General features: G+C 43.2%; 1 protein-coding gene across 5 annotated transcripts in view; it reads right to left on the bottom strand.

The window, feature by feature from the left end:
* Positions 1-10,100, bottom strand: part of ADD3 (adducin 3) — a 127,377-nt gene extending 117,277 nt beyond the window's left edge. For 2 of the 5 annotated variants that reach the window (XR_009448259.1, XM_059661349.1), the window contains exon 1: positions 7,752-8,077. The gene's annotated coding sequence lies outside the window, so the exon portion shown is untranslated. Of the gene's footprint in view, positions 1-1,853; positions 2,222-7,751; positions 8,079-9,888 lie in introns of those variants that run through there. The other 3 variants (XM_059661348.1, XM_059661346.1, XM_059661345.1) reach the window with 3 other exon arrangements.
* Positions 10,101-22,486: the final 12,386 nt, after the last annotated feature.

Below are 22,486 nucleotides of genomic sequence, written 5' to 3'. Positions count from 1 at the left end.
ACAGCCAAAGCCCGCCATGTCCCACACTCTGCCGCCTGCTGCCGACGCCCACCATGTTCAGTGCGTTCCCCTGGTGGTCAGCGCACGTCATAGCGACCAGTTGTTTGGGTGTTCTGCCATTCAGTCTATTTGCATATTAGGGTTTTATATAGTGTTGCCCCCCCCAAAAAAATGTGTAAAGCAATATGGATTTCTGATTCATTAATGATATGTATTTCACTTTAATACAAAATGGATCCCAACTATTATATGATGAGTAAGCTACTTCTGTTTAAGATCTTTTTGAAATTTAAAAAGCTGACAGTTGTGGAGATGGAAGTAAAATCCTTTTAGTGTAACATCCAGTTGAAAGCCAAGCTTTTCAGCAATATGATAGTGAATCCCCTTAAAAATTCTACCTTTCTCACCCTAGCCCATTTGGCTCAGTGGAAAGAGCGTCAGCCTGTGGACTAAAGCAGCGGTTCTCAACCTGTGGGTCATGCCCTCTTTGGGGGTCGAACAACCCTTTCACAGGGGTCACCTAAGACCCCTATTGTTTTTGTGATTAATCACTATGCTTTAATAATGTTCAATTGGTAACAATAAAATTGGGGGTCACCACAACATGAGGAACTGTATTAAAGGGGCGTGGCATAGGAAGGTTGAGAACCACTGGACTAAAGGGTCCCGGGTGCAATTCCGGTCAGGGCATGTACCTGGGTTGTAGGCTCCTCCCCTGGTCCTAAGCCCTTGTCGGTGTGTGCAGGAGGCAACCAATTGATGTGTTTCTCTCACATTGATGTTTCTCTCTGTCTTTCCCTCTCTCTTCCACTCTCCCTAAAAAATCAATGGAAACATATCCTCAGGTGAGGATTAACAAAAACAAACAAACAAACAAAAAAATTCCACCTTTTTCTAGGAGAGATAAAAGTCCAGGCAATAAAAGTCATAGTAGGAAGATAAGAGGAAAACTGTTTTAAAGTTAAAAAACAACAACTACAAGCTGGGAATAGGGATAATAAGGCCAATATATCAACTTCACTGCCATCTCTTTCCCATTTCCACCTCTCATCCTAAGCACTTGAGCCCATTCACAACCCCACTTGAGCTCTGACCATCACCCTTCCCCAACCACTTCCTTAGATATTAAAAGGCTGACCTTCCAGAATCTTTTTCTTATGTATTAATAAGACAAATGAGATTAGAAATGACAATGCAGTTAACAGTTGCTGGCCCTAATTTCTTCCTTTTTTTTTATTAATCCTCACCGGAGATTATTTTTATTTTATTTTCAAATTGAACTTGTATCTTACAAATTTATGGGTTGGCTGTTTTTCTAATATATTTTTATTACTGATTTCAAAAGGGAGAGGGGGAAGGAGATGGAAACATCAATGATGAGAGAGAATCATTCATCGGCTGCCTTCTGCACACTCCACATTGGGAGATCAAGCCCGCAACCCAGACATATGCCCTGACCGGGAATCGAATTGTGACTTCCTGATTCATAGGTTGATACTCAACCACTGAGCCATGCCAGCCGGGCCCAAAGATATTTTTCCATTGATTCTGAGAGAGAGAGAGAGAGAGAGAGAGGAGGAGGAAGGGAGAAGAAGAGACAGAAACATCCATGTGAGAGAGACAGATTGACTGGCTGTCTCCAGCACACACCCAGGGCCAGGGATGAAGCCCGCAACTGAGGTACATGCCCTTGACTGGAAATGAACCCAGGACCCTTTAGTCGGCGGGCCAACACTCTATCCACTGTAGCTCTAATTTCTGAAGGATTAAAAGTAGAGTGCTCTTAAAGAGTCCCTGGGGAAGCCGTGATCCCAAAATAGAGTTCTTCAAACATAGAAAATAAGCCTAATTACCTTCTCCATGAGGATATTGAGTAAATCCATCTTTTTGCTATGGCATTTAGTCATTCCAGAAGATCAAAAGATGACAGGATGAGAATATTGTATGGAAAAGGAAAAAGGAAATGCTGTCCTTGCAAAGGATGAGCTGAGCCATTGTGGAAGAACTTCACAGAAACATTGCTGATGGTGACAAATTAAAGGCATACATCAAGTCCCCAAGATACTGAAAAACTCAGCATTTCTCCAGCCTGATTGCTTTTTACATCATTGGAATTCCAACTCCCCCAGCAGGCAATCAACAACAGCCATGGGAGCTGAGTAAAGCAGGCTCTGAACTCACTCCTGCATTGTCCTTCCCTCTTCCATCAAGGAGGTACGTCCTAAGTGGCAGATGGGGAGTAAAAATTACAAGGATAAATTTAAAGGGGTATGAGAGTTACCAAAAAGAATAAATTAATGTATGTTACCTAGAGTTAGGTTTTCATGTTGCTTAATCCATTGCTTACCTTGATGTTGAGTTGCCTTAGTGCACATTGTGAACATTACATTTTATTAATATATACAGTATATTTCCTGAGACATTGATTTTAAGAACATTATGTTGTTTTTGCTCTTAAGTTTCTAAAAAGTGTTTTTATCCCCTGGTTGGCTGGTTGTGGGAAATTTTTAGCCTATGGAAATCATGTATGCCTACTGCAGAAAAAAGTGAGTTTCATAACCTGAGGTTCAAACTGTAGCTTTGTTTGAGGAGGCAGCAACCTTAAATGCTGGTTAATGTACTACCTATACATACACCAGTATCCTCAGGCTCGGTTTCAGGCAATTTGAAGCAAAGCGGTTTCAAAGTTCATCTTACATCAGGGAATCTTACCATTCACAATTAAGCTTAAACTAAAGCCAACTTTTTAAAAAAATAAATGTAAAGTTTATGGTGATGATGCAGATCAGACTGACATCAGGTAAAAGCTCAATTTTGATCTAAACTCGTTATAAAGATAGAATTATGTCAAACCCTATATGTCTTTTACAATAACAGTACAGCTTTTGCATAGTTAAAAACTAGTCTATACTATCTTCCTAAGACTGAAATTTATTAATATGGTAAACCTTTCAACATCAAAGATGGGTTCCATCCACTTCATACCTTTTCGTGACCAGGCTACCACTTTTTGGGTTATGCTAGACAGTACTGACAGCCACATTCATTCTTTAAGGTTTCTAAGATACTCTTTGTTAAATTGCTCCGTCAGTGTAGTAAGTAATGTCCTTAGAAAGCTAAAAGAGATTATTAATGCAGCTTTTCAAAGATACTCAACATAAGGAAACAAGAAACTGATTCTCTTCTATGCTATCATCTAAGGCTGTAGGGTAAGTTACACAGTACTTTCTTAACATTCAGATATGTTTTCAATGGTGCAAATAAGTCTGAACATTATTATGAAACTTGTCTAGATATTTAAAAATCAACATTAAAATACACATACAATAGCCGAAACCGGTTTGGCTCAGTGGATAGAGCGCCGGCCTGCGGACTGAAAGGTCCCAGGTTAGATTCCGGTCAAGGGCATGTACCTGGGTTGCGGGCATATCCCCAGTAGGAGATGTGCAGGAGGCAGCTGATGGATGTTTCTCTCTCATCGATGTTTCTAACTCTCTATCTCTCTCCCTTCCTCTCTGTAAAAAATCAATAAAATATATTTTTTTAAAAAATACACATACAATAAATAAACCAAGAAAATTCCCATGAACCTTTTTTCTCCAACACTTTTGGTTAATTTTCAGTTATAGTTCTTGTTCTGTGCATGCTGTTAGTATTGAAATACTGCATGAATGCCAGGTGACCTTTCCTGAAAGGAAAAGTATCCCCCAAGTAGAATGGTTACATGCATGTGTGTCCATAACTAGCTACTGCTGGAAGAAAGAAATAATTAAATTCATCTAATTATCATACATAAGGGATAACAGACTTTTTTTTCCCTTTCACGTCACTGCCAATAAAAGACTTCTAACCTACATGACTTAGAGAGGATTCTTAATACAACCCATTACAGTAAAAATTTGAGATTGTCTTGGCTTTTGGCCAAGAGGATTTAGTCTCCAGCAGAACCTGAAAGACCTCATAACAATCTCATCTATAAATACTTTGGCAAGGACCCCAAGATCCAATGATAAAGTGTTAACATAGAAGACATAAAATAAAGTATTAGGTCACTCATTTTGAATCTGGATGACATGACAGCCTATGATTGGTCAATTAATTTCAAATAGAGTATCTACGTTTAAAGGGAAGAATAGTACTCTGGATTAGACATTAAATTTTTTCCTATTCAAACTCTATAAATTTAATATTTCCAAAGAAATTGGAAATAGCACTGAATATTGTGTTTATTTAATGTGAGAAACAGAGTAGTTAGTAACTTGTGTCTCTGATACAGCTTGAGCTTTTTATATTCAACATATGCTTATTTTTAAACATTTTCCCCTTATATTACATCTCACTAACTTGTCAAAAAAAATGACTTATCAGGTCTCTACAATAATTCTATACATTACTTAAAATGGCTCCTAATTTAGGTTGTAATTAATTTTGTTTTACCTATCAACTACACTGGTGAAGCAGCAACACACAGGAATGTGAGTGAAGTCACAAGTTCCATCTTTTCACTTAAGGTTAATTTTAAGGGCAACTCAGGTGGAACTTAAGACAGATATAAGTTAAAAATCCATCTCAGGTGGGTATGGTGTTGGTAATTAGAAGATCAGGCCCACTGATTTAGTGCAGAACCTGAACCTCTTGTAGGTGCATCATTGCCCGATGGGCCAGTTGGAGCCCTATATACTTGGCAAGCTTTAAAAAAAAAAAAGATTTTAATGTTATTAGTAATTAAAATAATATACTCTAGCATCCTAGCTAAACATATGTTGTGTGAAAATCCTCTTCCAAAGTCAAAAGGTGATTCTACTTAATGCAGATTAATCACCACCCTTCAGGTTTAAACACAGCCTATTGGTGGTATTAATATTGGAGGGTGTGGCTAAACAAGACACAGGCACAGCTGTAGTCTTGGGCATACTGTGAAGTATCATTTGCAACTATTACCAGGCGTGTAATAGAGTTTAAGGGCTCACTAGTTACATGGGCTTACTCTTGGGCCAGACCCTGGGTTCAGAACTAACCTGTGCCACCTGGTAACTGTATACCTTGGGTAGAATACTTAACCTCTCTGGGTCTCTGTTTAGTCATTGGGTTGTCATGAGGATTAAGAAAATTAAATCATATAAAACTGTGCTTGGCACAGAGGTAGAGCAAATCAATATTGACTGTTACAAGTATTTGCTGAGTCTTCACCTGGTGGGTAGCATGATATAACCATCTTCAAAAAAGTGTTTTTAATATACTGATGATAAATACATAAAGCACTTACTCAGCACCAGACTATATTCTAAGCACTTTACATATAACAACAGGGTTAAGCTAAGGTTCTTATACTATTGTCCCACAACATTCTATACACTCAGTTTGTTCAGAGTTGGTTTTCTATGCATTTATGTGATTTCTTCTCTCAACAGAAATGTTTCTTATATTCTGATGACATGCATAAGTTTTGCCCAGTAGTGCTAACAAACTGCTTTGAGATCAGTGACATTAAACAGCTAACAACCTGTACAGACTTAGGTATAACAAAAAACATACATAATAGGCCTGCTTCAGGAAGCCTTACAACCTTAGATGTTGAGCCCCACCCTGTATCTATCAGTGATGGCAAACCTTTTGAGCTCGGCTTGTCAGCATTTTGAAAAACCCTAACTTAACTCTGGTGCCGTGTCACATATAGAAATTTTTTTATATTTGCAACCATAGTAAAACAAAGACTTATATTTTTGATATTTATTTTATATATTTAAATGCCATTTAACAAAGAAAAATCAACCAAAAAAATGAGTTCGTGTGTCACCTCTGACACGCGTGTCATAGGTTTGCCATCATTGATCTAGGTTTTAGATTGTGTGTAGGAGGTGGGCTGGTGCTATGTGCTCTTAGTCTCAAAAAACATTCTGGTTTTACAAACATCAAATCCATACTTTAAATACCATTGAGCAAAACTCAGATCCATTACAGTATAACATTATTGGGAAAAAAGGGGGTTAGAAATAGCAAAGTGTACACTGTTCTTTTTCAGAACATAAAATTTATATTCTGAAAATAAAACCCTTCTATAATGTAAAGTATTTCCTAGGTAGATGATCACCTAAGTCATATGTTAAATATTACCAAACATTTCCTGATAGCACACATGTAAAAACCTACCAAATTCTGAATGCTTATAACCAACTATCTCAAGGAGTATTAAATTATGTTTAACACTCAAAACAGACACACTGCTTTCCCCCCTCCCCCCCCTTCAAACGTAACTACTATCAACATGCCAGTATTTGAGGTCAATATTAACACTGAACTCTTTAGGAAGATGAAAAGTTAAACAGCAAAAGTGGCCATGGGGGATGAGGGGGGGAGTCTGGTCCTTCCCCTGCAAAGTTAATGTGCTAAATTTAAGCAAAGGAAAACGAGTTACAGGGCAAATATAATGCAATCGAGACTGAGATATAAAAACTATACCTGTGCTCCAAAAGTAACCCAACCCTATAAATGAGTCGTTCTCATACCTAATTGCACAAACATTTTAATAGTTAGGCATCTTAATTTTCAGATGACAAATGACACTGTACCCTTCTTTTATTCTCCAACAAAAACCCTCACTATATGTCTTCTAAAGCCAAAATTAAGATGTACTCATGGGCATGCTGCACCAACACTGAATCCCAAGAAAAGAACCACTTCATTCCTGCTAAGTCTAACATGCATAATTGAACATAATCGTGCACATAGGTTCAGGTAGCTGGTTCCAAGCCCCAGAACCTTATCATCTCCTTCACCCAACTTGCATAAGAGCATAGCCATGCCGGGACTCTTGGCTGAGTTGAATTCCATGTCTCTCCAGACCACCCCAGCAGGTCAACTGCAAGGGCACACGTGCCAAAGAAATTAGTGGTTTTCCTTACGCTCCCATCGTAAACGGGCACCTACTTGCAATTAAATCCCTGCAGCAACAACAACAAAAAGTTCACCTGAGGCCATTCTTGGCATTATAAGAGAGGCCTAGCTTCTTCTACCTGTCTCTGTGGTCTTGCCTGGCTATAACAGCATACCTCCGAAGAAGCTGGACGCGTCCCAAACACCGGCGAGCCGGACCTGCTGCCAACTCCGCTAGTCACCCGGGGTGGAAAACTCAACCTACCTGGTAACGCGTGTTTCTAGGGGGCGGGGGTGGGGGTGTGTGTGTATGTCTGTGCGCGCGCGCATGTTGGGGCGGTGGGGGGGGGGGACGACGGGGACGCGGGTCGCAAGAGAAAGGTGGCTGAACACTTCCAACTTGTAACAAAAAGTGTCTTAAGTAGGAAAAACAAACCGAACCAGCGCTCCCTCCCGGGTTACCTCCACCTTTCCCGAGCGCGGGAACCTCCCACCCGCCGGGAGCGCACCTCCCGAGCGCAAGGTCCCCGGGCCCCCGACACTGCCGCGCGCTCCAGATTTTTACAACTCCCCGCCCTCGCCCCCAACATGCGCCCCAGAGTGGGGCCCACCCCGCGGCGCCCCCAGACCCTCCGCGCAAATCCGCTCCCCTCGGGCCAACCCGAAGCTCCCAGTCCGGCCCCTGGGTGAGGAGGGGGGGGGGGTCACCCCGCCGCGGGGGCAGCCAATAGGAAGTCCCCTCGGCTCGGCGAGCCACCGCGCTCTCGACCCCCGCGCGACTCCCAGAAGGATCCCCGCAAGCCCAGCCTGCGGGAGCGGCCGCGGCCCCGCCGGGAGGAGGGGCTGAGCCCCAGCGCCGGCCCGTCCCTCAGATTTACCTCCGAGCGCGCAGCCGGCTTTGTGCTCCCCTCCCTCTTTCTCCGCGGCCGCCGGCGCTGCAGCGGCCGTCTGATCCGCCGCCGCCGCCGCTTCTTAAGCGCCCCAAGGCTCCAGCGGGGAGGGCAGGAAAGGGGAGGAGGCGTGAGGAAGGTGGGACTAGGAGCCGAGCCCCGGGCAGCAGGAAGCGGCGACACCTGAGTCGCCGACGCCTCTCGCTCCGGTTCTCAAAAATATCATTTAAACCCCACTCCTTCCCCGCGCGCCCCGAGTGCTGACGACCGTTACGGGCGGCGGACCGCGGTCTGGCGGGACTGGCCCGGCGCCTCTCGAGCGTCCGTGGCCCCGCCCCTCGGCCCCCGAGCGTCCCTGGCTCCACCCCCTACGGGCCGCCTCTCGCAGCCCCCGAGCGCCCCTAGTCCCGCCCTTGGGCCCCTGCGCGGCTTAGCCCTGCCCCTCGGAATCACAGGACGTCCCTGGCCCCGCCTCCTCGAGGCCACGCCCCTCGGCCCCTCGCGCCCCTCCGGAGCTTTGGCCCCGCCCCTTGCGGCCCCCTCCACGCGCGCGAGCGCCCAGTCGGTGGAGCTGCGGCCCTGGGGGTCTCCGCGAGGGCTTGGCGCGGGCGGGCGGCCGCCTGGCACCGCTTCCCCCGGCGTTGCAGCTCGGATCCGAGGCGTCCCCTGAGGGTCGGAGCGGGAAGCGACCCCGACAGAAACCCGACTGCGAGGGGAGGAGGAGCGCCTCGGAAGTGTCGCCCGCTCTAACCTGGGCGAGACCCCCCCCACCCCCCCATTCGGAGGCTGGGCGGCCTCTTTCCGGGTCCGCCTCTGCCGTCCGCACTGATCGTTGGGTCTGCAGGGCTGGGTCACTGCTGAGGTCCAAGCTCCGCACGCCCCCCATCGGAGGGGCCTGGATTTTTCTCCTGAGCACAGTTGCCCGTGGGGGCGCCTTCTCCCCCTTAGCTCCACCGAGGGGCAAGGCAGGGGCAGGGGCTCTCTCAATCCTGTTATCCTGGGACCTTTCGAGGGTCTTCACCCCCCACTTTGGCCGCCGCCCTTGTGGCTTTATGTGAGCTGACCTCCTGGAGGCGAAATGTCGAGGCGCCGCGAGCCTTCAGAATGAATCCGGGGCCTGGGAAACTTTGCAACATGCAATTGCCGGGAGGTGGCTCCATCCACAGGTGACACTGGGCCGCCCACCCCGCCGCCCAGCCACAACCTCGTCTCGAAGCAGACCTCTCAGCCACGCGCACCTTGCTCTGCCACCCACGACTTGCACATCCCTCCCGCCCACACGTCCTCCACCCCGGCAAGCATCCACTCCCGAGCACACCCCTCCAAGCGCCATTCTGGTTATTCATGGTCCCTGGGGTCAACCCCACCCGAACGCACAGAGCAAACTTCATTCCCCACCCAAGATCCCTTCGCTTCCAAGCCACGGTGCATTTCCTTTCCTTCCTCCCCTGCAGACTCTTCCCCCTCAAATACTTCACGCCATCTCCTCGTCTTCATCCCCGCCCTCTCCCCTAAAAATGTGCTGATTAAAATGTAGTTTCCTCTTCCCACATATGAAGCGTGGAAAATGAATCTTGTCTTGGCATAAACTGTGATTCCATTTATCCTCGTTTTCTCTCTTCACTGGACTACGGCTATAGACATTTTTAGTCTACCACCATCTCCCATCTGCTCCAAAATCTAGCCACGCTTTAAATCATAAAGCATGGTGATGGGATCGTGAGGAGGGCTTCCTGGCTTTGGGGAGAAAATACTTTTAAAAATGCTTAACCCGTCATTTTTATTTGGCATTTAAGAATATCTGCAGTATTGGAGAGAGATATTGGGAGTGGCTTTTAAAAAGCATTTTAAAAAGCAAAAAAAAAATGAAAAGCCTTTGCTTGCATTGAGGTTAGCCTTTTTATGAATAGCCCCCCTCCCCCCCCCAAAAAAGTATGTTATGGGCACATATCAGACAATAGTCTCCTCTGTGCAGGGCATTTGCCAGTCACAAATCTAGACGACCCCCCTTCCCCCCCATCAAAGGAAGGCAAATTAACAACAACCCATTTTAAGCATGTCTGATGAGCAATCTTCTCCCTTGCACACAGCTTCTGAGCAAAATGGGATGAAAAATCGTGCTTACCCGCTGAGGATGCGAGGCTTTCTGCTGTGCAGGGCAGTAGACCCGGGTCTTCTAGGTGTGGGTTCTGCAGTGCTGCACAGAAACCCGCCGCAGCCTCAGACCCGCGGCGGCGGCGGCAGAGGCAGCGGCAGCAGCAGCCGCCAGCAGCCAGCAGCCAGCAGCCAGCAGCTTCTCCCAGTGCTGAGTAGTAAAGTGTTGTGACTTAGGAGAGACTCCACAATTAGCATGAGGCGCTTGCTTATAAGAGAGGAGGCGGAATCTTTCTTAAAGGAATGGGTTTGGTTTGTCCTCCCCGCGATTGCTTCATCAGAAGCAGAAAAGGGTGGAAGCGGGGAGTTTTTTTGGACCTAGGAAAGCAGTACAGCTGTGGGAGGTCAAGGTTAAAATAAACTGGGTGATCGAGGGACCGATTTAATGTGAGTCATTGAAATGCTAGAGGCACTAGTTTTAAAGAGCCCTGATAACTTCGAACATTGGGGTCTGGGCAAAAATAAATCCCTGTACCTTGAAACTGATTAGTATTTTGTGCTAATATTTCATTTTCAATCATTGCACCAAAATGGAAACTATATAAAGAGGGGTTGTTTAGTATTTAATACAAGAATAATAAAATAAAACTCATTTATGTGGCTGGGAGCAATGGAGTCAAGTTCTACTAATACCTATAAGCATGCCTGAGATTTCAGTATTAGAAAATATATTATTGACAGAGGTTAATCTGTTCACATGTTATAAAAATCACAATATTGCCCTCGCTGGTTTGGCTCAATGGATACAGCGTCAGCCTCCGGACTGAAGGGTCCCAGGTTCGACTCTGGTCAAGGGCACACGCCTGAGTTGCAGCTCCATCCCCAGTGGGGGCCTGCAGGAGGCAGCCAATCAGTGGTTCTCTCTCATCATTGATGTTTTTCTCTCTCTCTCTCCCTCTCCATCCTCACTAAAATCAATAAAATATATTTTAAAAAAATAAAATAAGTAAAATAAAAATCACAATATTATTTATAGAAAACCCAAAATATGTAACATTTAAAATAATTTTAGCAGCTGGGCCAGCATGGCTCAGTGGTTGAGCATCAACCTATGAACCAGGAGGTCATGGTTCGATTCCAGGTCAGGGCACATGCCTGGGTTGTGGGCTCAATCCCCAGCAGGGTACATGCAGAAGGCAGCCAATCAATTTTTCTCTCTCATCCATGTTTCTATCTCTCTATCCCTCCCCCTACCTCTCTCTCTAAAAAATCAATAAAAACATAGGTTTTAAAAATAAATATTTACATGTATAACCAGGTTTGTTATTTATCACTATTCAGAAATAAACTTAATTTTATTCGACTTGTGCTAAATTCCCCTGAAGCCGTACCCTACTATATTGCTAAGGATACTGATTAACTGGAATACATTTAATGTATGTTTAATAGCCACAAACCCACTTAAAAACTGGAGCACATCACATTGTACAATTGAAATAGAGTTTAGAGCTTACTGACTCTAACCCTGTAATATCACAAGTGGAAAAATTAGAAACACAGATGAGGACAGAGAAGGGACAGAGGTGGGGTTGACACACATGAGGCAAATAAACAATAGGTATGAACATACACACTGTTTCACATATACACATTGGGAGCTGAGCAGGACCTGTCACAACAACAACAAAAAAAGTAGTTTCACTCAATGACAGTATTTGTGCACATGTAGTATAAATTAAAGAATTATATCAAACAAGTACTTACAATGTATGTAAATATTAGCACAAATTTTGCCTTCTGGTTTGGAGGTGTTTATGCTAGAAAGTAAAGAAGTTTGTCCAGGGAAATTTTGGGTTTTTTTTGTTTTGTTTTGTTTTAGGTGATCTCCAAGGAAACTTAGAACACTTGCTTATGTTCCACAGAATGACAGGGCCTCCAACTCTTGTCCGTTTTCTTATGCCCATTGGTGCCTCTGTTCCCTTTTGTCTACATCCTTAAACATGCCTGCCCAGAGGGAAAGTTGGTTTTGGAGTTGGGCAGGGGAAAGTATTGTAGAGAATTAATCCTGGCCTTCAGAGATGCTTGTTGGAAGTTACTTTTTGGGCTAGATATGAACATTTTCTCTCTCTCTTTTTTAAAAAAATATATTTTATTGATTTTTTTACAGAGAGGAAAGGAGAAGGAGAGGGATAGACAGTTAGAAACGTCGATGAGAGAGAAACATTGATTCAGCTGCTTCCTGCACACCCCCTACTGGGGATGTGCCTGCAACCAAGGTACATGCCCTTGGTCGGAATCGAACCTGGGACCCTTCAATCCTCAGACTGACACTCTATCCACTGAGCCAAACAGGTCAGGGTGAACATTTTCTCTTAAATCCTGATCTGGCATTCCTAATAAGGAACCTGGCACTAATGCAAATGTTACAGTTAAAGTCTGTGTTATATTAGACGGCACAGCAAATTTTGTGTTTTGTGTATCTGGCAGGACAATTTATCACCTGGATTTTTTAAAAAATGCCTCCTATAGGAAGAAAATTGAAGGAAATTAGTCACCCAGTTTCTTCATTTGTTTTTGTTTATCTTGCTCTTCTGCCAGTAAGGCATTTTATTTCATTACCAGGTGGTATTAGACAATGACTATAATGGCAATTATCTGTATAATTCAAAGCAACCTCCCCCCCCCCAAAAAAATTAAATGCATTTCTTGGTATCTTCCCAAAAGGTCTAAGCACAGTCTCTTATATAAAGACACTTAATAGATACTTTTTTAAAAATGAATGCACAAATTAATGAATGAATAGCCCCCCAAATATCTAGAAGCTGATTACAAAGTGTTTTTGTTTGTTTGTAATTTGCATTGTGCAAAACAACTGACTCCATTCTCTACTTCCCTTCTCTAACACAGTCCCGATCTAAGAGAAACAATCTCCTTTCTGTAGAGCTCTTAGGCATGCCTGATTTGTATTCTCCAATTAAAATTGTAGCCACAAATCTCCACATGAACTCTGGGTAGATCAAACAGTAGCTGAGACACTTTCTGCCAAGAAAACACAGGCTTAAATTTCAAAATTCCAGTGCTCTAGTTCTTCTAGCTGTGACACCAAGTGATTATGTGACCTCAAACTAGTTTCTTGACATGCTCATGACTCAGTTTAGCCATCTTTTAAGTGGTGGTGATGGTGGATATAATACCTGCTGTAACTACTTTGTAGGGTTGTTATGAAGTTCAAATAAAATAATAAATGTGAAAATGCTTTGAAACTTTCAAAAGCACTAGGTAATATAAGGTATTATTATATCCAGATGTACTTAAAATCAAATATCTAGTTCAAGGGACTCTACTCTAAACAACCTGTTTTACTACTTATTGTCTCAGAAAGCAAACAGGTTTATCTCTCTCCCTGTGTGTTTACACACACACACCCTGCTGCTCCCAATTTAGCTTCTCCGTTCTGAAGCTTTCCCCTGGTCTGGGAAACATGCATCTGCAGTGGAATATGAAAAACCAAGACTTTACAGACAGCCCTCCCCCCTTCCTTCTGCAAAATTTCCTTTTTTCAAGCTCTCAGACAGAAAAGTGAAGTCAGTGAAGCACAGCAGCCTTTTCATACTGCGTAGTGCCATGTATTTAATCGGAGGGGTTAGATGAGCCATTCATCTGAAACTTGGCCATGCTACGTACATTTCGATCACCCTTTTGTGCCAAGCCCATCTGGAAAGTACTTGGGGAACAGAGCAGGAAGGACTGACAGGGAACTCATGCTAATGAGTTCTCCATTCCCCAAGGAGACATAATCAGGGCAATACGCAAGGATGCCTCAACATATTTTATTAGCACTATGTGACCTATATGGCTTATTCTCAAGGAATTACCTCAGCCAAATATCTGACAGGTCCTTATACACCTGTTTATGTAATCAGGCCTGATAATTTCTGTAACATTAATGAACTATCAGCTCTAGGGTTCTCTTCCCCCACCTTCTTTATTTTAAAGGTATTTATCCTTATTTCAATCTATTTGGTGGAGCCTTTTAAAATTGTCACAATAACTTCTAATAAGCAAACAGCTAGTAAATAAACAACTAATATAGATAAGATACTCCCAACGAGAGGCTCATTCATAGGTAGCACATAAAAACTCATACAAAATAAATTAAAGTTATCAGTTTCTGTGTAGAGAAACTGCAAAGTGAATACAAAGCATGCAATTGCTGTGTGAACCCTAAAATATGTCAGTTTACCTATGTATCTTTTCATCACATGATCACATGCCTTAAGATTTTAACTAATCATGTGTGTGATTGTGTGTGTGTGTGTGTGTGTGTGTGTATATATATATATATATATATATATATATATATATCTGAATTATGTGATTGTTTTCATCCTTATGGCCCTATTTCTAGAATGTGATCAGGAACAATCTGTAACAGAAATACTTGTCATTTGTATTGTCTAAAACAATAACTCCATTCTCTACCTTCCTTTTCTAACAGTCATGATTTAGGAATTTCCTAAAATGCTGATCCTGGTGTCTTATCCTTGAATTACATTTGTTCGGGGCGGACCCCTGGATTGAGGGCTTTTCTTAAAGCACCCTGCATGATTCTCTTGCACAGCAAAATTTGGGCACAGGTATCCTATAGAAAGAATGCAATGTGTGTAGACTCTCAGAGACACTATGAGTGAAATGTAGGTGGGTCCTTTTTCATGATGTGAAAGGGATTCAGAGAAGATTAACTTTGGCTCCACCAAGTCTCTGGGGTAAACTTGAGCAAGATACACACCTCTCTGAGTCCTATTATCCTCACCTGCGAAATAGTACCTGTTTGACTGTGTTGTTGTGAGGATTAAATGGCATATGCAGAGCTTCTACTCTAATGCCTGACACATAATGGAATTAAGTATATGTTCATTCCCTCTCTCCTTATTCAAAAGTGAGTTTCCAGGTGCATTCTTCTTGTTTAGTGTCCTTAGTATGCTTGGTGGAGAAATTAGAACTCATAATTTAGTAATAGCTAATATTTTGAGTTCTGATAGTATGCCAGTACTGACTGCTTTATATGCATTATTTTATTTCATACCTAAAATAATCCTTGAAGGTAGGTACTATTATTTTCATTTTAGAGATGAAGGAACTGAAGCTTAGAGAGGATAGGTAACTTGCCAGGATCTCAGAGCAAAGAATTAGTAGATCTGAGATGCAACCCAGTCTTTCTGACTCCAGAGCCTAATTGTTCATTATGCCGTATGTTTTGTATATCCTCTAAGTGCTTACATTCCAACATATGAGCCAGTCCCTTGGAAGGAATAAGCAACTGCAAAAATGAAGTTTACAAACATGCCAGATATACAGACAAATGAATGCCATCATTTCCTTATTTTTGAAGCCTTTGTTAGTTGCCCAAAACAGAATGTGGCATATAGTAGGTGTTCAAAAATATTTATTGAGTGAATGGAAGGCAGAGCTTTCACCAACATGCTTTTTAAGCAACTGATGTATCTAAACTCAAGTTCTAAATTGTAAACAAATTGATGATCTAATTTTTCAGAGCAACTTATAATTTGACGTAATGCAAGTCACTAAATTTTAGAGCTATAGACCATTGTATCATTTGCAACAAATAGTTCTTAAGCACTTGCTATAAATTATGAACTAGTTTGGCACTGGGAAGATTATTGAAAAAAGAAAGCTTACGACATCACCTATGCTCTAACCATTTAGTTGGGTAATAAACACAAATGTATGACGCAACTAGACTGCAAAATCATCATGTATGAGATAATAAATGTGAAACTCCTAGCAAATGGTAAATGTTCAATAAATATCTGCCTCATCATCAATATTATTTTCTTCTTCAATAACTAAGAAGACATAATTCTTATAGTTTTATTAACAATACGAAGAAATAATAATTTTTATAGCTACCACTTAACGAGTGATTATATGTCAAGCATTGTGCTTGGCATTTTACATATATTTAATAATCTTATCAATCCTGTTAAATCAGAATCATTGATACTATTTTTCAAATGAAGAAACTACGGCTCAGAGAGGTTAAATAACTTGCCATGCATAAATAACAAGGCATGCATTTAGTGAGTATACCAGCACCAGGCTAAATAGGACATATAAAGAGTTTAAAAGGAATTGGGGAAGAGAGGGTCAGTTCCTGCTAGAGAAAACAGACGACGTCTCTGAGGAGGAAGAGCAGAATTGTGATGGGGGAAAGATGGGGAAGAAAGGCCTTTGATGATGGAGGAGAGAGGAACAAAATACGTATGTGTTTTCTGAGACAGGGCCCCCTGCACTTTGCTCAGGGCCACACTCATGGTGAATGCACACCTAGGCCTCCTCACTGAGCAGAGACTGGAAAGTATGAGATGTGTTGGTAGAACAGCAAACAAACTCTGTTTGCCTGAAATGAAGAGTTGGTGTAGGGCAAAGTTAAAGTTTATGGAGTCTCCAAACCCACAACCCTGAAAACTCAGCCTTCATTTTCTGGTCTGCTGTCGGGCGTCTGTATAATATTCGTTATTTCAGTCCGTGTATGCTTAATTTCTAGTTGGTTCCCCAATATAAGATCGAGGGTCTTATTAGTTTTCGTGTAGATCTCATTAAGTTTATCGGCAGCTTCTAAACAGTTCTTGAGAGACCTTAAAAGTGTGGTTCTGAACTCTATATCTTCCTTTGACAATTTTGTCCTGTTTCTTTGTCTCCGCATTTTGTTATACTTCCTTGGTGCACCCCCTAGTGGTCTTTGTTCGCAGTCTTATAGTTAAATCTTGATTGTTGTAGCTAATTCCAGGGAGGGTTTGACCTCCAGGCCAAGTGGCTATGAGAATCAGCTGTGTCAGCAGTGAGAGAACTTCTGTCCTCTAGGGAGGTGCTAATCTAGCCTTTGCCTGAGGCTATCTGGCAAATGCCTCTGTGCAGGGCTTGGGCGGGGCGGGTCGCACAGGATCAACAGGGTGGGCCGGAGAGAGCAGTTATGGCGGCTCTCAGTCCTGTCCCCAGGGGCTCTGCCTCTCTGAGGCCCAGCACCCGCTGCAAAGCTCGGAGAGAAAGCTGCACTCGCTCTGACCGAAGCCAGACAGTCCCGCTTCTCCCGTTTGAGTCTGGGTCCCTAAAGACTCGCCCGGATCTGGTGCTCAGAGTCTGCGACTCCCTCCCAATTGAAAACAACAACCGCACCCTCCGCTGCCAGCCCGCTCCACGCACTCCGCACCTCAGAATTTGACTTCAGCACTGCGCCTCCTCTGAGTGTCCGTGTGCGTTTCTCTTTCCTCCTAGTTGTAGGACTTCCACTCAGCCAGCATTCCTGTGGTTCTGGGTGATGCCCCTTCCGTTTTTTGGTTTCACTTTTGAAGTAGTTGTTCAAAGCAGCAAACTCCGGCGTTAACCTATGCCGCCATCTTGATCCAGCCTTCATTTTCTGATAGCCTGTTTATTTTATTTATTTTTTATATTTTTATTGATTTCATAGAGGAAAGAAGAGGGAGAGAGAGATAGAAACATCAACAATGAAAGAGAATCATTGATTGGCTGCCTCCTGCCTGCCCCCCACACTGGTTATCTAGCTCGCAACCCTAGGCATGTGCCCTGACCAGGAATCAAACCGTGACCTCCTGGCTCATAGGTCGATGCTCAACCACTAAGCCATGCCAACCGGGCTATTTTCTGATAGCCTTTTTAAGTGGCCCCATCTCCAGTTACTTTTCATTAATTCACTCACTTATTTTCATTCACTGAGGAAACAGTATGTATTGAACTGTGACTATGTGCCAGCCACTGTTCCGGGTGCTAGGGATAGGTCAGTGAATAAAACGGACAAAAATCCTTGCACCCACGAAGCTTTTATTGTACTGGGAAAACACAGATGTTAACATCAACAAATCAGTAAGTAAGGTTATTTCATATGCTAAGGGCTATGAAGAAAATAAACAGACCATTGAAAACCACTAGGGGGGCGGCTGGTAGAGTGCTACTTTCCTTAGAAGGCCTCTTTGAGGAGGTGGCATTTGAGCTGAGACCCGAATGATCCCAAGTTGTCAGCTGGAAAGAAAAGTTAGTTCAAAGGTCATGAGACAGGGACTGGCTTAGTGGTTGAGCGCTCTGAGGAAAGGACAGAGGGGCCCCATATTTGGCCGGAGAGCTGGGCAGGGACTAGAGCAGACAGGTCTGACAGATCAAGGTGAGAGTTTGACTTTAGGGAGGTTTTAAGCAAAAGAGGGATAGGGTCTTGTTTACATTTTTGAAATTTCACTCTCACCTCTGTGTGAAGAATGGACTATAGAGAGATGTGATTAGAGACCGGGAAGCCAGTTAGGAAGCCATTAAAGTCATTCACACAAGAAGAAATGGGCTCTGTTGTAGGAGTGGCTGTGGAGATGAGGAGAAGTCATTAGACTTAGGGTATATTTTGGAGGTAGAGCTGACATAACTTGCTGCTAGAGGCATGTGGGGGAATAAGAAAAAAGAAAGGAAGAGAGGAATCTGTCCGGAATGATCTGCAAGCCTTTGGCCTGAGCATCTGAGTGGACGGGGACACAATTATCTAAGACAGAGAAGACTTGAGAAGAAATAGTATGACAGGTAAAGGTGAACACTGCTCTTTGGTTATGTTAAGCTTGAGATCATCCTCTTCTTCTCTTCAGAGTACTTATTCCACTCTATAATTATCTTGTTAATTTTTTGTACTTGTTCGTTAATTTCCTCCCCATAAAAATCTTCAAAACGGCAAGAAATTGGCTTATAGTGTTCATGGTTGTATCCCTAGAGTCTTAAAACACTAACTGGCACAGGTATATGCTCAATAAATATTAGGATTTGTGGAGTCTGGTTCATGGTTCTCAAACTTAAGTGTTCATCAAAACCACCCAGGCAGCTTATTAAAAGTTTAGAATCTGCCCTAGTTGGTTTGGCTCAGTGGATAGAGCGTCGGCCTGTGGACTAACGGGCCCTAGGTTCGATTCCAGTCAAGGGCATGTACCTTGGTTGCGGGCACATCCCCAGTAGAGGGTGTGCAGGAGGCAGCTGATCAATGTGTCTCTCTCATCGATGTTTCTAACTCTTTATCTCTCTCCCTTCCTCTCTGTAAAAAAATCAATAAAATATATATTTTTTAAAAAGATGAATCCTTTAAAAAATAAAAAGTTTAGAATCAGCCCGGCCAGTGTGTCTGAGTGGTTGGGCATCGACCTATGAACCAGGAGGTCACGGTCCATTTCCTGGTCAAGGCCTGGGTTGTGGATTTGCTCCATAGTGTGGGGTGTGTAGGAGGCAGCCGATCAATGATTCTCTCTCATCATTTGATGTTTCTATATCTCTCTCTCCCTCTCCCTTCCTCTCTGAAATCAATAAAAATATCTTTCTTTTTTTTAAAAGTTTAGAATCAGCCCTCACCCTAACCTCTCCCCACCAGGACTCTGCTTTAGTAGGTCTGGGGATTGTACTCAGGAAACTGCATTTTCAGCCAGCACTGTAGATGGGCAGTGGTCAACAGTCTAAACCAGTGGTTTACATATATTAGTGTTCATTCGAATACCTTAGAAGCCACATTTCAGCACCATACCAAAAGGCTACAACGTATGGCTTTAAGAATTCACGGTATTTTCAAATACACTCAAAACATAAGGTGTTGATTTGAAAGATTTTGAGAGAAAACCATTGAAAGACTCCTGGGGTGCCTACTATTTCATTTGACTTACATTGGAGAGCAGGAAGGGATCACTAAGAAGGAATCTTCGTGTGAAGAAAGAGGGCTCCCTAAGAGCTGGGACAGTCCTCCTCCTTTACCTCATCTCCAAAGTGTGTGTCCCACACCTATGTGCAGGTGTGTGAAGTTCCTTTACTTGGTAATTATAGTAAATGAATGTTTTTGTTTGCACGGCATCTATTCCCCTTTCCAGTAAGAACGCTTCAGTATTCCTCTGTGGAACTTTTTTTGGCCCTACGGCTGCAGTCTTGAAGCCCTGACCTCCGCCTGGGCAAGGGGTTGGCACCAAGGGGGACCAAGCAGATGTTCTCTCTCTGGCATTTGATTCTTGAGGAGAGTAACACAAAGACTTAAGAAGATCAGAGTTATCTTGAGGGAGGTCCCTGAGGAGAATGTGACTGAATACTGTCACGAGGATCTCACAGAGCTGGCTTCTGTCTTCCAATACCTGATTCTTTGGCTTTTCCCTCAATTCTACAAGCCATGAGCAGTATAATCTAAGACACAGCAATTAAATTCATTGCAATTAAAATCTATAATTAGAGGTAAAGTCTTTAAAACAAATTCTTCCTGGGAGCAGGAACACACTGACCTAAGCTTTCGCTCCAGTGTAAGTGTCTGAGAGCAGAGCCTGAGCAGCACTGTATCAGGCAGAGGGGAGTGAAAGGGCTCCATGGCTTGACGTCAGTTCTACCACTGGGGTCGGGAGGAAAGGGATGACTGGGGTACAACACATAAATTCCACTTCACAAGTTTGCACTGAGTGTACAGGAGATAAACACCTTGCTGGAAATTCTCGATACTCTTGTTCCGTAGTTTCTGCTCAGCTCTCTCAGCTCCTGAGTTCCTATCTTCAGACTAAACTTTCAGGGTAAAGCAGGCATAATTACTGGGACACATAAACCTAAGACATCAATTCATGAACATGAGAACGCATAGTATTAAATTTAGTCCTCATTTCCTTCTGTGGCCCCTAGGGGAAAATAAGAACATCCTGTCCTTCGAATCATTTGGGTTAAATCCTAGTCATTTGTTGACCTCTCCCTTCCCCCCCATTTTAAAACAGACCTATAACTCTTTAAGACTCTAAGAAATTGACTTAATTCATGTCTTATAAGCAGTATTCTTGGGACAATACAAGTTTCTCACAACCTCTTTCCTAGTGATTACTGAAATTAAGTCACAACAGACAGATAGGATGCTGAAGGAAGTATGCTTATGTGTACCACGCCCAGGGAGAGATAAGGAGCATGTGATAGTAAGGGAAATCTAATCACTTGCAGATTATATGCAGTATAAATGGAGATCAAATGTGAACACCCTAATTAATTTATTTTTGTTTTTAATAGTGGTTGCTATTTGTGAAAACTAACATAACAACAAAATCTGATCTGGATATAAATCTGTGTTAAGTTTGCATGGCAAATCATTTTCATTTCAAAAAGGGGTGCGGATCATTCTTATCATTGAAACATAAAATAGGATTACTAACTTTTTAAAAATATTTTTTTATTGATTTTAAAGAGGAAGGGAGAGGGATGGAGATATATGAAAGGGCGAGGACTACACCCTCCACCTTGCCCCAGGGTAAGGGCTATGCCCTCCATCTTACCTTGGCCATGTGCTCAGCAAGGCTTCTTCCCGGAAGCCAAGCCTCTGCTAGCCACACCCAGGACTTCTTTAAACTAACCAATGACAATCAAGGGAAGTCGCCATAGATATGACCACATCCTGTGTAACAAGACACCGACTTGTGCCTGGCCAATCGGCAGGGCCCACAGTCCTTTCTCCTCCCCTTACCCCAACCCCCTATAAAACCTCTCTCCACACAGAGTTTTCCCTCTCTCAGCCACTTGGCTTGCCGTTGTGTCGGTGAGTGTGGTGGATGGGGAGCTCAAACTAGCTTGAAATGAAGGACTCTTTGCTTTTGCATCGGACTCGCTGGCTCCCTGGTGGGCCCTTGGGAATCTTGAAATCTGGGTACAACAATATAGAAACATCAATGATGAGGGAGAATCATTGATAGGCTGCCTCCTGCACACCCCCTACTGGGGATCGAGCCCACCACCCAGGAATGTGCCCTAGACTGGAATCGAACCTGGGACCCTTCAGTCCCCAGGCTGACGCTCTATCCACTGAAGCAAACTGGCTAGGGCAGATTACTTTTACTGAGCACTTACTATGTGCTAGGTACTATTCAAACTGCTTTATAATGTAAATACCTCATTTAATCTTTACAACAACCCAGTGAGTTATTGTCCTATTATCCTTGCTTAGAAGCAATGGAACTGAGGCACTGAGAAATGAAGTAATTTGCCTAAAGAGCTGGTAAATGGTAAAGGTTGGGTTTTGAGTCCAGATAATAAAATGGCTCCAGAATCTGGGCTCTTACCCCCTTTCCTACTACCTCCCAACACTGACCAATTAGTGAAACAGCACCTGCTCTTTCCTTCTATCATCATTTGAGACCCTTCTAACACTCATTTTGAATATTTAAAAATTACATTTGGAAAACGACCTGAGCCAGGTAATCAATATGAACAGGCTTTTCAGGAGCCAAATTGCTTGGAGGTTACTTGTTTACTAATCAATGAGCCTTTCCAGCAGCCTTGACAGAAATGTACTTACTCAGACTTCACATTAAGTAAAGTAATGAGAAGGTAGGGAATCTAATCTAAGTCAAGTCTACAAATTCGTGAGCAAGGACTTGGTTTTCAAATTCCCCAAAGGTCATACTCTGTTCCAATGGATTTGAGAAGGGGGAATGGGTGGCAATGTCTCTCAGAAAAGTGGGTTCTTTTTCTGATTGGTGGTTGTTACTTGTTTGCCAGGGAGGCGGTTGAGACACCGGTCTGGATTTGCATCTGGGAGTGAGGAACCTGGGTATGGAGAGAGAATGATATAGACA

This window comes from Myotis daubentonii, chromosome 13 (genome assembly GCF_963259705.1).
Source record: "Myotis daubentonii chromosome 13, mMyoDau2.1, whole genome shotgun sequence".
NCBI lineage: Eukaryota > Metazoa > Chordata > Mammalia > Chiroptera > Vespertilionidae > Myotis > Myotis daubentonii.
The sequence above is the reverse complement of the archived record's forward strand: the minus strand, read 5'-3'. Positions and strand labels throughout refer to the sequence as shown.